Here is a 353-nt window from a genome sequence, read left to right as displayed (position 1 = left end):
TTGAATCTGTGGATTGCTTTGGGTAGTATAGTCATTTTCACAATGTTGATTCTTCAAATCCAAGAACATGGTATATCTCTCCATCTGTTTGTAACGTCTTTAATTTCTTTCACCAGTGTCTTATAGTTTTCTGCATGCAGGTCTTTTGTCTCCTTAGGTAGGTTTATTCCTAGGTATTTTGTTCTTTTTGTTGCAATGGTAAATGGGAGTGTTTCCTCAAGAGATTTCTGTGCATAAATTTTGTATCCTGCTACTTTACCAAATTCACTGATTATCTCTAGTAGTTTTCTGGTAGTGTCTTTAGGATTCTTTATGGCACTTGATCATGATGTATGATCCTTTTAATGTGCTGT

Source organism: Physeter macrocephalus, chromosome 16, assembly GCF_002837175.3.
Source record: "Physeter macrocephalus isolate SW-GA chromosome 16, ASM283717v5, whole genome shotgun sequence".
NCBI lineage: Eukaryota > Metazoa > Chordata > Mammalia > Artiodactyla > Physeteridae > Physeter > Physeter macrocephalus.
Note: the sequence above shows the minus strand (reverse complement) of the source record.